A 14,932-nucleotide genomic window follows, 5' to 3' on the forward strand; every position below is an offset into this window, starting at 1 on the left:
GGAGAAAGGAGGAGACACACATTGAATTTTTGTGTGTGCGTGTGTGTGTGTGCATACATGTGTGCGTGAGTATGTGTGTGTATATGTGTGACTGTAGCTCAGTATATGTGCGTGTGTGTATCTTTGATCAGGAGAATAGTGCTCAGCCATGCTTAATGAGACTCATTTCTTTTAAAAATTCGACATTCTCAGAAAAATATTGCCGAATCCTGATATGATGGGTTATCTATGACTTATTGAGGGCATACTTGGGGCATGTTGCGTAGCCCTGTGTCGAAAGATTTATTGCAGATCTTGGCTCCTTGGTATCACAGGGCACTAACTGCCATGCTTGTTATTTCATGATTTGCATGGGGGTCTTTTAGAATTATACTGATAGATTTATTATGGTCCTGTATCTACAGCTGCCTGAGCCCTGAGCATGAAAGACTGGTGTCTATCTATCTGGGCCTCTACTCTCTATCTCGCCGATGATGTATCATTGCTGTGTAAGACTTCTAGGTTTATCTGGCTCTGCTCTCTGTCCCCTGTGATTGTCAGATTTGGAGAGTATTTCGTTTGTGGGTGTAGAGTTTCTGTGTCGTAATTTTTCACTGAGATTCGAAGAACAACACAACAGTGCGTTTGACTCACAATATTGTACATCCGCGTGGGTTGTGGCATAATAGGTACATCTGTACTGCAATGGGAAGAGGGAATGGGGGATAATAGGTTAAGAGGGGAAGGGGGAAAAAAGGGGGAGGGAAAGGGTGGAAGTTGGCGGGGTTTGAAGGGGGAGGCTTAACAGTGTAGAGAAGGAGTATATCAGACATCAATTACATCGTCAGCATTGGTAGTGCAGAAAAGAGTTCCAGCATTATTATATTCCATATGCAGTATTCTGGAGCAGAATATTGCATATCATCTTCAATGTTGCAGCCAGATAGGTTGCCTGAACTGGGAAAAGTGAGAGGGGCGCGAGTCAGCGCAGGCTTCCTGTCTGGGCTGGGAGTGTAGGAAGGAGAGGGGGGCGAGGGGGAAAAGGGGGGATAGGAAGGGGGAAAGGCATCCCTTTAGCGTATCTGAGTTTGGGAAGTTTTCGTGTGTCTCTGCCATCGGTAATAGATAAAGAGGGGTGTTGATGGGGCGTAGTGTGGTCGGGAGGAGGATGCCGGGAGGTGGCGCAGTCTGGAGTAGTGATATTCACAGTGGGTGCAGGGTGGGGTGACATCCCTATGGGGGGAAAGGTAAGTATTCTAAACTTTGATTGTGTGGGAGGAGCTGTGCATGGCAGGTGGAGGGGTGAGGGGGTAGGTGCTGGTCCCCTTGCCCGAGGGTGATGGAAGGAAGAGTCTGGGGGGGAGGGGGTGGGGAGGAAAAAGTGCTGAGCTGGGGATATGGAAGTAAGAGAAACAGCAAGGCCTTAGTGAATGGTCTCCCAGAGGAAGGGGGGGCATTTTTGTTTAAACACCTCCCCTTGATCTTTCCTGCTATATATGATGCGCTGGAGAGATGCTGTTTGGACCGTTGCCACCATCCAGTCCTCCTGCGAAGAGGGGTAGGTGATCTCCATTGTTGTAGAATGCAGAGCTTAGCTGTAGAGAGCACCATATGTAGTAGTGTGTAGTAGTAGTGTGTAGTTTGTGGTCAAGTAAAGTCAGGGGAGTCTCTGATGTCATGCAAAAGGATAACGGGTGAGAGGGGGCAGAGAGGCATAGACTCTCTCAGGGTCTCTTCAATATAGGACCAGAAGGGCTGGACAGAAGAACATTCACATGGCATGTGGGAAAGGTCACAGCTCAGTCGGGGCATCTCCAACACCTAGAATGTGGCAGCAACCCAGCCCATTGTAGCTTCAAAGGTGTCCAGTACCAATAGTGTAGGGTTTTAAACAGGTAGAATTTCAATCGAGCTTCATGGGTACCCTTGTCTCTGCATTTTCCAGGAATCCCAAAAAATTGCCATTGTCCAGGTGGCTTCTGTCTTCCAGGTCTATGATCTTACTGCGAAGGTAGAGGAATTCTTGGTCTCGTTCCGGAATAGTATTGAGGCGGTTCTCCATTACATAGATACGTAGACTCAGGCCATCCATGCGGTTCTGGAATCTGGTGATGTCCGTGCGAATGGATTTGGTCTCAGGAGTAAGGAAAGAGATGGACGCCTCCATACCCTCCAGCCTACAGCTAAGATTTCTTGCAGTATCCGTCCATAGTGGCCTCCATGGAGGTAGCCATAGTGGGATGGGATGAGCCCGGTGCTGAGGTGGTGGTGTTCTGAGTGCCAAAGGTGGGACGGCCCTGCTTCAATGCTTCTGTGAAGAGTAGCTGTCTTGCTTGCTTTCTTGTCGTTTTGCCGGGAGACATCCCTGGGCCATCTGTAAGGGCCTCAAAGCAGGTGGGCTCGTGTCTCCGCTGGTATCCCTAGTCCACCGGGTGGTGAGTGCGGGTGTGTATGACACGACCTGAGTTGGAGCGAGTGTGTAGGCCGGTCAGGTTCACGTGAGTGGGTGAGTCCAGTACAACTCCGGTTTATAGGAGGGATCAGGTAGTCCCGTCGTGGGGGTGCTTAGGGTGCCCAAACGTCTGTGTTATTGAATGTATTTAAGGAGTACGGAGCGGTTCTGTCTTTTTTTTGGGTATAGACGGCGTCCATGTCAAGGGGGTACACTACCGGCAGCTGGTGACGATGTGAGAGATGATAGATGGTAGGACCCTGCATCGCTCTCATATGACCAGGTCTAGGAAGAGGAGACCCCCTCTGTCTTGCAGGCCAGGTGCAGGTGAGTCAATCTGCTGCTAGCAAAATAAGATTGGAGCGTGGAGCAGGGGCACCCCACACATGAGGCAAGCGGGGGGAGTAGTAACAATAGCCGCGGGCTCCCAGGCCTCGTGAGGGAGTATAGGCAGGCAGTGTATCACTACATGTGGACCTGTAGCACTATACAGTTAGGACGATGTCCTTCCAGTCACAGGCCGCGGTATCATCCCCACGCAGGGCCCACCGGGGTGCTCGACTGCAGCTCCGTCTGCACAGGGTCTGCCCCTATTGTGCATGCATGTATGTTTTTGCGTTAGGGGCAGAGATCGAGGTACACCAAGGGGGGGCGAGATCCAAGCCCCCTCTTTGTTGGTGGTGCGGAGGTACGTAGGGTCGCTCACCCTGAAGTGGTTATCGCTGGTGGGTATCATCCTGAGCTGGGGGCCGCTGCCTCCAATTCCACCACAGGCCTCCCTAATCTGCGTACTTGAGGCTGGGTATCTGGGACTGTCAGTCAGTCAAAGCAATGTTTATTTAGACCTTGGTCATTAAACAATAATAAAACCAATTACAGTTAAAACGTTCCACATCACAATTTATACATTCTCAACATTAGAAAATAATACATTTAAAATTGGAGTAACAATAGTGACAATTCTACACAGGGCAACACTGCTCTTTATAAAATGTATATGTGATTTAAAACACACTTTAAAATACTATACGATTCATCTATTTTAGAAGGAAATTTTATATTAACTTTGTTTAAAAAGTAAAACAATCTAAAAACTTTAAAAGTTACGGCTAATATGCTCTGAGGAACCTATGGATTACCTTCATATAGTTCCCTAGTGCAATCGCGATCTCGATAACAGGCATTTCTGTAATTAAGATTACCGCCTGTGTCCGTAGCCTTATATCATATTTTAATAATATTGGGCGAAGATATACTTTACGCTGCTCTAATATTGTTGCAAAATCTAGCAAAATGTGCAATATATCTCCTTTTGTTCCCGGAGTGCACTTACAATAACCATCATGATCCAACATTTTTGTTTTTAATTCTTCATTTACGAGCCAGGGATTTATACCAATTCTCCATCTGAAAATCTCCTGTCTGTACCAATGGTTTGGTAAAATGTCCAAATAGAGGAACCAATTTTCATTTAACCATGACTCCCTCATAAAATGTACAGATTTTTTCTTAGCCAGATATTCCATATCTGTTTGTCTAGAGACTTCTTGTCCATGATTCTTTAGGTCACTTTTAGTAAATTCTACATACAGGGATTCTTGGAAATTTCCACCTTTATATTCTTACAGGCCAATAAAATGTTCTTCCTATTCTCTTTTGCCCATTTTAGGTTGCTAGTCTGGATCTCTTTTCTGGGCCATTGGGATACCTTCTGACATTTTTCTATGTCCAAGCGTTTCCAAAATCTAATCAAAACTATTTGTGACTGGACACTCCAAGCCGTTGTACCTATCTCGGTTCTTATTGCTTGGATCATCGATGAGTGTGGTAGAGACAACAAAGTTTTCAGGCATTTCACTTCCTCTAAATCCCAATCACGTTTGCCACTTAAATAAAGGACTTCTGCTCCATAGAGTACTTGTGGGGGTATCATTGCACTGAAAGCCTTTAACAGCGGTCTGTGAGATATATCTCCATAATCACGTTTAAATCTTTTCAGTCCACAGATCGATGTAAAGGTTTTCGCTTTCTGAGCTTCTAAGTGAGTGTGCTACTTTAGAGACCTGTCAAACCACATCCCAAGGTATTGATATTCATTCACCGTTGCCAATTTCAAATCTCCTAAAAACCAATTAAAACTAATATCTTTTTTCCAAAGCATAACATTTTTGTCTTTTCCAGATTTACAATGAAAAATTTCCTTTCACAATATTGTCTAAAAGAATTTTCTTTGGAGGCCCAATTCAGTCTGGTCTAAAATTACCAAGTCATCTGCGTACAATAGGCAGGACATTTTATTTCCATCCATTCTTGGGCTTGCGCTTCTTTCGATCTCTAGGGATGCTGGTAGATCTGCTCAAAATATGGCAAATAACAGAGGGGCCAATACGCAGCCCTGTCTAAGGCCATTCTCAATTGCTATTTTTGGCGTCAGTGTCCCTTCTGTGTATTTAATTACTTGTGCCCAGTTTCCGCTATGTAGCTCTTTTATTATAGCCAGCAAGCCTTCCGGGATATTTTTATTTGCATGGGTTTCCCAGAGGCAATTCCGGTCAACTGAGTCGAACGCTGCTCGGAAATCAACAAAACAGCAGCACAGCTTACCATTTTGTTCTATTGACTTGCGTGCTATTGCCCACAAAGCGAAGCAGTGATCGACCGTGGAGTGCCCTTCTTTGAATCCCCCCTGTTCAACTGGAACAATTGAGAACTCCTCCACCCAGTCCTTTAGTCTATTCAGAATTATTTTTGAGAAGACTTTTTCTCCTATGTCTAGCAGATTAATCAACCTATAGTATTGTGGTGCATTCATATTGCCTTTTTTATGGACTGGCCTTATTACTGCACCCTTCCAATTCTTTTTTATTTTCACTACTGCTAAGATTACCTGGAACAAATGGGAAAAGAATCTCACCCACCACTTCATCTGTGACTTTAATATTATTGCTGGGAGATTGTCTGGTCCTGCTGCTCATGTTAATTTTAATTTCATTATTGTATTTTTTACATTCTGTTCTATGAAGTCTGATTTTAATACTTCCATTAGGTCTTGCCATGGCTGGGGCTCTGCTACTACTAATTCTCTACGGAGGCCATACAGTTCCTTCAGGTACTTCTCCCATGCTGCCTCGTCTACCACACAGTTCATTGCCCCCACGGGGTGGTCGGCTGCTGCTTTTACCAGCTTATATTTTTTGATTCAATAGATTCCAGTAGGATTTCCCAGCATTTGTCTTTATACGCCCTTTTTGCATCTGTAATCAACTTTTTATACTCTTTTCAATTTATTAAGATAACTTTGTCTCTTCTGGTTGTACTTTTTACTAATACTTCTTGTTACGTTCCTTATCTCTCTCTTTTTTTCCTTAGACAGTCAGCAGAGAACCATTTAAGTCGTCTAACAGGAATTATTTCTTGTTTTATTTTATCTTTTTTTAGCTCAATTCGAAGGCATTGCACCACTTGGTCTATTTTTCCCTCATACCATTCCAAATTGTGCCCCCCTATATCCCCCAGATCTACCTTTTCCTGAAATTTCCTTAATTTTTTCATGTACTCTTCCGTTAACCTAGTTGTTGCTCTCTTGGGGTATTCAACTTGTTGTGAGATTACTTTGTCTCGGTGTTTCAGGATTCCCCCTTGAATCTTCCACTGCAGTGGATTGTGGTCACTGCCTTCTTTCTGGAGTATCTTAAATTCCCTCGTAAGAGTGAAATACCAAGCAAACATGAAGACATAATCTATTGGGCAATTTTGTGTGCCTATTTTAAATGTTTTCTTTGCTGGGCAGTCTGCTTCAAATCTGCTATTCAGGCAGAAAAGACCCTTCGTCCCTTGATAATTTCCCAGGTCTTTATCCTGTCTTGATGTTTCACAGGCTGGAAAAATTGCTTGTTTTATTTCGTATGCATCCAGAATATCCCTATGCCAAAGGTCTACCTTCTTTGGGTACAACTTATGGTTGAAATCCCCATAATAAAAAATACATCTGAATCATACTTTTCTAATAAAGAGTCTATATCATCTTTAAAATATCCCAGCTCAATTCCATACTCTATAGCATTCTCCCATTGCATATACACATTTATGACGATTACATTTTCATATTTTTTGTCTAGCATCAGCAAAGATAGTCTACAAGCCAGGAGCCATTTGCATTATACTTTTATCAAAATCACGTTAATTGTTACTTTTGTATTCAGAAGGGTCATGATCGCCCCTGCCGGGCGTCAGAACCTTTTTTTTTTGGCCGGTGGATTTAGTTGGAGGAAACCATCAAATATAGGGGTTTCGTCGCATAGCCAGGTTTCTTGCAGACAAGCAATTTCCCCATTATTTACTAGCTTATTTATGTATTCCTGTTTTATTACGTCTCCAAGACCCTTTATATTCCAAGATAGGAAACGTAGGCTATGCGACACCCCTTCATCCTATTCCACCTCACTTAACTCCTTCGACGCTCATGACGAGCTCAGCTCGTCATGGAGTTGCCATTCATTTCAATGGAAATTACATTGAAGTGCAAAGAGGTGCTTAGCATCCAAGTGGTTAATCCTTCATCTTCATCCATTACATCCTTATACCTCTGGGAGGGTCCTGCAGGGCTACTTCTTAGGCTCCAGTTACCCCAACAGTTATTGTTTACTGAGGTATTGACTAATACATTCAAAATACTTTCCCCCTCTTCATTTTCCTCCAGTAGCCTCACCTGTCTCCTTCCTAGTCCTGCATGGCATTCTAGGAAGCTACTTCCTAATTGGCCACTTCCCTTTAATTCTCTCTCTGGGATGAGCCGTATACCTTGCTGGTGTATCTCACTCAACGCTTTCCAAATAGCCATTTTTACCAGGTCAGAGTAGAATAGTACTCTTTTGATTTCCTTTCCATTCATGTTCTCTATAAAGCCTACCTGTCTCAGGTGTTTTGTTCCTATTCCCCTAAGACTAGGGCATTTAGAAAATGAGAATAGGATTTGAGACCTATTTAAAGGTATAATCTTCCTTCTTTGTTACTACCTACCTCTATCCCTGTCTTGGGGGCTTCTATATCTGCCTGCCTGGTATTTACCCACACAGCATTCCCCATTTTACCTTTTTCTTCTGTTTTACCTCATTGCTGGGCTGCTTTTTCTAGGTTATGATACTTCTGGACATTTGTATTGTGTCCTGCATAAATAAGTTTGCTGTGGGTTCTGTATTTGTGGGTTTCGTTTTTAGTTGCTCCTTTCTGGGTCCCTAACTACTCTGTTTCTTTCCTTGATTATTGGGACCCTTCCTCTTACCCTCTGCTCTAGGGGTCTTGGCAGGTAACATTGTCAATGCTGGAGTTTTTAAGTTTACCTCTTTCTCCTTTTCCTTTATTTTTCCCGGTATTCAGACAAAATATTGAGTAGAAAATATCGAATTACATAAATATCGACTTCAAAATGTAGAATGGACAAAATATCGAATGGACAGAATATAGTCATCAAAAATATTGAATTTAAGGGAAGTAATGTAATATCGATTTTCATAAATATGGAAAGTCAAAATATCGAAGTATATAATATAGGTTATTAAAATATATCGAATTTTTAATAATATCGAATTTTAGTGTTTTGTATGATAGAATATGTCTGAAAAGTGTATATTTTTTTGTAATTTATTTTAAGTAATGAATTTTATGTTATTTAATTTTTGCGTAATTTAATTCTGTAGTGGGTTGTGGGTTTATAGGGGAATAGGGTGGGAAGTAATTGAATTATATTAAATAAAATATTAATTTTTAGAAATTATTAATTATTTTTAATTTAATTTTGCATTTTATTTATGTAGCGAGTTGTGGGTTTATATGGGAATAGGGTGGGAAGTAATTTAATTGTAATTAATTAAATATGTTAATTTATTTATTGGTATTGATTTTGAATAAATTGTTAATTAATTTTTAACTGGTAATTAATTGGTAATTAATTTTTATTATTTGATTAATTGATAATTATGTGAATTTTATTAATTTATTTTCCGTAGCGGGTTGTGGGTTTATAGGGGAATAGGGTGGGAAGTTACTTAATTGTAATTAACGAAATGTTTCTATTTATTTATTGGTATTTATTTTGAATTAATTGGTAATTAAATTTCATTTGTTCATTAATTAATTGTAAATTGGTAAATAATTTGTATTAATAGTTAATGAATTTTAATAATTAATATTTTTTTAATTGAATATTATATTATATTAAATTGGTATTTACTTTTAATTAATTTTTTATTGGTATTGATATTTATTTATTTGTATTAATATATTACATATTTACTTTCCCTACTGTTGCACTCTCAGGAGTGGGAATAGTAATTATTACCCCTACACTATCCAACGCTTTCCCTACTGTTGCACTCACTGGAGTGGGAATAGTAATTTTTACCCTCCCGCTATCCAACGCTTGCCCTACTGTTGCACTCACTGGAGTGGGAATAGTAATTTTTACCCCTACGCTATCCAACGCTTTCCCTACTGTTGCACTCACTGGAGTGGGACTAGTAAATTTTACCCCTAGGCAATCCAACGCTTTCCCTACTGTTGCACTCACTGGAGTGGGAATAGTAAATTTTACCCCTAGGCAATCCAACGCTTTCCCTACTGTTGCACTCACTGGAGTGGGAATAGTAAATTTTACCCCTAGGCAATCCAACGCTTTCCCTACTGTTGCACTCACTGGAGTGGGAATAGTAATTTTACCCCTAAGCTATCCAACGCTTTCCCTACTGTTGCACTCACTGGAGTGGGAATGGTAATTTTTACCCCTACGCTATCCAACGCTTTCCCTACTGTTGCACTCACTGGAGTGGGAATAGTAATTTTTACCCCTACGCTATCCAACGCTTTCCCTACTGTTGCACTCACTGGAGTGGGAATAGTAATTTTTACCCCTATGCTAGCCAACGCTTTCCCTACTGTTGCACTCACTGCAGTGGTAATAGTACATTTTACCCTCCTGTTATCCTATGGTAAAAATATTGTATGTTTTTTATTCATATCATGTGAATATATATATATATATATATATATATATTCACTGAAAAAACCATAGGTTATAGACCATATATAGTTAGGAATTAGCATTTAGAAAACCTTATTTTACTCACACAAAACCATTGAAATTCCATATATAGTTAGTTGCACTAACTATATATCGCGCACCCGCAATCCACTGCTGATGATGTCACATATTACATCATTCATGACATGGTCAGTGACATCACTGATGACATCACTGATGACATCTCAAATGACATCACTGATGACATCACTGATGACATCTCATTTGACATCATTCTTGTGCTAATACGATAAACCTCTTCAGACTCTAATATAACCTTAGATACACTCAGTGTATACAGACACTCACACACTGTCACTCATCCATGGAGTTACTCACACACCTAGTCAGTCATGCAAAGAAACAATCTCACCTCCATTTCCTCAACTATACAGTTATACACACCTTACTTATTCAAACATATACTAACACATATTTACTCTCTTATACAATCCCTGATACAAGTTCACAATGATCCATACAGCCACTCACACATTCAGTGGCTCTCATGCACAGTTATTTATATATGCCAACTCTCACATGTACTGTGTTTTACATATGTACTTACTATGACATGTAGCATTGAGATATCCATTCACTCATCAATACACTCATGCACACAGTCAACCGCCCATGTAGCTTTTTCCACATGCACTCTTGAACTCATACACCTAGTGAATCAACTGCTCACACATCTATGCACAGAGTCACACACCTCCCAGCCACCCCCACACAAACTCAATCTCCCATAGAAATACTTGGGCAACCAATTAATAACACATATAGCCTCTCGTATAGCTAATGATCAACACATGCAGCAGTTTACATCACAACAGACATAATGATGCACAAATTAAGACAGTTTAGTCACTAACCCATGCATTCAGTGAGACACATTTAATCACTCACTCATACAGTCAGTCACGCACCTACTAAATCCTTCATCCAGACACTTATACATCCACTCATTCTTCAATATCTAAGACATATTTTAACTTTACAGAAACATACAGTCACTGGATGTTGTCATCAGTGATGTCATTTGAGATGTCATCAGTGATGTCATCAGTGATGTCACTGACCATGTCATGAATGATGTAATATGTGACATCATCAGCAGTGGATTGCGGGTGCGCGATATATAGTTAGTGCAACTAACTATATATGGAATTTCAATGGTTTTGTGTGAGTAAAATAAGGTTTTCTAAATGCTAATTCCTAACTATATATGGTCTATAACCTATGGTTTTTTCAGTGAATTTTCAAGGTTTTGTAAATGCTAATTCCTAACTATATATGGTCTATAACCTATGTTTTTTTCTGTGAATTTCATTGGTTTTTTAACAGCTAATATCTGTAGCTGTAAAATGTATTCTTCTTTAAATCCAAAAATATATTTTATATGTTTCTGAATAATTTTTTTTTTAAATATTTTTTTTTCTTCGTTCCCGCTTCGCGAATCGGGAAGCTTCCCGTTAGCTGACCTTGATGCCGCGAAATAGACCGCGAGCCGGTAAAGGTTTCTTTACCGCAAGTGCCGCGTTAGAAAACAACATCGTGACGCCTCCCGTCCGCATGACGTTTCACGTTGTCGCGTGATACGTCATATGACGTGCTACGTTAGCGAACTGGTACGCGAAGCGAGTCGCAAAGCGCAGGTTTCTGGAAGCAAACCGGGAGGCCCTGCAAAGCGCTTAACGTAAACACAGCAAGTCATGTGACTTGGTAATAACACTTTTCATTGGTTCATTTCACTTTTGGTTTCCTAATGATGTAAGACTAGATCATATAATCTAAAATGAACACTTTTGATTGGTTGAGAACTCTTGTTTTTCCCAAATGATGAAAATCCCTCCTTCTTTCCTCACTCTGACTTTCATCATTGTGAGAGAAAGACCCTTTGTGATCACTGAGCAATGGCTTCTTTAGTAGCTTCAGCTGGTGCTTCCCCACCACCTCCACCACATCCAAGGAAGAGTGGACCACCTGCTCAAGTTGTAATTCAACAAGAAGAAGAAGAAGAGGAACAGGAGGACGAGCACGAAGAGAGGCAGTTTTTGCCTGAGCAGCCCAGGACGTCTCACCGGAAAGAAAACTTCATTTGGCAATTTTTTAAAATTCCCAAAGGTCAGAAAAAAGTAAATGCAAGATACGTAACTTGCCTTATATGTCAAGATAGACTGTCCAGAGGGACCGACAAAAAATACAGTTTCGGAAACTACACAATGCATCGCCATATGACTAGGTGGCATCCTAACAACTACAGTGCTGCACAGTTTCGGAACGACCTAGATAATCTCCCTATTATGGCCAGAAGATCTGTTGTACCGGAAGTAACGGGACCAGAGGGCAGGGAGATGGTGCCAAATATACAAATGAGATTTGGTGATGTAAAACACATCTGCGCATTTTGCGATGGATTCATTTCCTACGGAGAAAAAAGCATCACTCTGATCAACAGAGCTATTGACTATCATATGCAAGTTTGTCCGAAACGCCCAAAATAATAAATACTTCTTTTTTTTGTTTTGTTGCTCCTGTTGAGCCCTTTACAATGAATCGTTTTCATTGCCCCCTCCAAGAAAAACCCAAAAAAATATAAAACTGTTCCGAAAAATTCAAAAACAGTAAAAAAATGTTCAGAAAAAAAAAAAAAAAAGTTCTTTTCAGAACTACCTCCCCGTTATTAAAAAATTGGTACAATATTTGGAACTGTGCCAACCTCTATTTCTCTTAGTTCGCTTCCTAGTTCGCTCGCTGGTACGCGAACTGGAAGCGAACCAAAAACAGTAAGTATAAGGGAAGGAAACACACACTTATGTTAAAAGAAATACAGCTATAGGGGAGTAAACTAGAGATACCATTACCCGTAATCCACTGCTGATGATGTCACATATTACATCATTCATGACATGCTCAGTGACATCATCAGCAGAGGATTGCGGGTTTTTTGGCAACATGCCTTATCCACGGTTTAATAACGCTGCCTTTTGCTTTATATAAGTTTTCAAATTGTATGAAATATATACCAATAGGTCGTTATGAACCTTTAGGTAGTGCTTTTCTTCATGAGGTCTGGTCGCTTCCATACACATACAGATGTTTCAAAGATGATCAAGAAGTTTATCTGAATGGAGAGGAATGCACTGAGACGCCAGATCATTCACTAATGTGTAGGCACATACAGTTACACGATTCATGCAACAAACACCGACCAAATATGGCTTGCGTGTTGCAAGGCACGCCAGTTCCTGCTATCATCCCCACGTTCAAGTTGTTGGAAAATGGTAGTTATTTGATGCTCAATAATGAAGATTGTTCTGAGTTAATTAAAAGTATTCCTTTTATCGTAACAGTAAGTGAACGGGTTATTTGCTGCAAAAATGTTCTATTTCCTCCCACACATGAACATAGGGAGTTTTCAATCTGGCCACAAATACCAACCTTGGGACACGTTTCAACGGCATGGCAAGAATAAGAGCTCTTTTGTCTCAGAGAGAGGTGGCCTTGAGTTCGGCCCGTGAAACTTTCGTACTTCACATAGCGAACACCCGTACACAGGTTTGCCTTTCAATTTCAGCAACATGTTTCCGACTATCTTTAACGCATCCTCCACAAAATCCCTGGCACACTTTTTTAAAGTTGTTACCAGTGGTCTCGTGACTTCATTTGAGAAAATCTTTGGAGTCATCCCTGCTTCCTTTCATTGTATTTTCTGCACTCTGGTTCGTGGATTGGCATTTTTACTTGCATTACCAGCGGACGCTCTTGTGCTTTTTTACATTTTTAAATATGGATGTCCCTCCTATGCAACCTCCGACCCTGCAGCTGCTGACACTGTTCCGCAATCGCATGCTAGAATATTATGGCACAATGCCGTTGGCGATATTAAGCACGGCATATGGATTATCTTTTCGGTTCTCCTACTTCACCTGTGTCCAGCCTGTATTTCACTGCCTGACCTGTGATTTCGATTGGGCCATTGATTTGTGTCTCTGCGGACCGGTTTCTCCTGACGTCGACTTTAATCAGCTGATGACTCCTATCATTACTCACGAGTTGGTTTGTCCTGGCGAAAGGATTATGGCTGTGGCATTGATGCATGGACTACTTGGTCCCTGGAATTTACTGGCGGCAGCACAGTCTTTCTTGGAACAGAGCTTTCTTGAAAACCCACCGAGCTGTCCTCTGATGGTGATAGAGGATCCGGTGCTGGGAGAGCACGTATGTTCTTTTCCGCTTTTAAATTGGATGGCTGAACTGTTTTCGGATGAAGACGGTGACTTCCTATTGGAGGCTGTTGCAGCTTATTTTGCATACACAGTTATGTCATAGACCTTTTTCATGTTTGATATGCTGAGTACTAGCATTTCATTGACAATTCATTGACTTATTTGTCAAGTTTTTATTATTTACCTTGCCTATTGGCTTAAGACTCGATAAAGTACTTGGCTGTTTTATTTTTCTTTAGCATTAAATTTTCCTAGTTTTTAATGCTTTACCTTGCGGACCGTCCACATATAAACTTGCAATCTGCTCTCATGAGATGGCACTTCTATTATCTTATTCAGTTCGTTTCCGGATCATGAGGAGGTGTCATCTAGGTCCTGGATATCTTTACACCGTGTTAAGTTAGCATGGGCTCATTACCGGTTTAAACGCCATTTTTCCTTTTTTGCAACTTCTGCACACAACACTTAGTTGTTGCTTTAGCTTTCCACCTAGTAGTTCATCGTGGTTTACATGAGAATAATATGTTATTGGTCTACTATCTGCTTTACTTGTTAAACTATATCTGTACAGCGAGTGCTAAAGTTTCAAGAACAACACGATACAGAATTGTTATGAGGTCTGATCTCCACGACTTCATACTCATAACATAAGTGCAACTTCTGCCAATTCTGGGCATGAGGCGGGTTTTATATTGCTTTGCCGAACACACATACACAACAGTTGATGCGGTTCACATGAAGAGAGAGCTGGTGTATGCTGATGTGATTCCTTCAAATCTAAGACACTAAAGTATGGGCACGCCCTAAACCAACACAAAGAGACCTTCTTAGCAAATAATATAATATGTGTATTAGGGAGGGTGAGATATAAGCAGCCGCGGGCCGTGGAGGGAGTTACGATGGGGCAGGGAGGCGGGGAGGGGGAGAAGCAGGGTGGAGCCCTCTCTACCTTGCCCCTCCCCCTCCCCGCCTCCCTGCCCCACCGTAACTCCCTCCACGGCCCGCGGCTGCTTATAAGTGTTGCTAACTCTTATTCATTTACAGCATGTTAACATACTGTCACCATTCGCTTTTTATGTACTAGTAACTATGCTGGTAATTTTGCTACTGATAATATGTGTACTTGTATTCTCCACCCTGCTTCTCCCCCTCCCCGCCTCCCTGCCTCACCGTAACTCCCTCCACGGCCCGCGG

Source organism: Lissotriton helveticus, chromosome 7, assembly GCF_964261635.1.
Source record: "Lissotriton helveticus chromosome 7, aLisHel1.1, whole genome shotgun sequence".
NCBI lineage: Eukaryota > Metazoa > Chordata > Amphibia > Caudata > Salamandridae > Lissotriton > Lissotriton helveticus.